Here is a 215-nt window from a genome sequence, read left to right on the forward strand (position 1 = left end):
TTAACAGAGTTACAGGTGGTCCGAATATGGAGGGAAATGATGTTGATGTGTGATCTTTATCCATATTTAACAGAGAGAATAAATGGACTAGAGGTCACAAGTATAAATTTGACAAGATAAGAGTCATATTAAAAAAGTACAGTTTTATTTTTCTAACAAGAACGTTTCATTTGGCAGTACATTTTAAAGATGTTCAAGAGAAAGACTGATAATTG

This window comes from Tachypleus tridentatus, chromosome 9 (assembly GCF_004210375.1).
Source record: "Tachypleus tridentatus isolate NWPU-2018 chromosome 9, ASM421037v1, whole genome shotgun sequence".
NCBI lineage: Eukaryota > Metazoa > Arthropoda > Merostomata > Xiphosura > Limulidae > Tachypleus > Tachypleus tridentatus.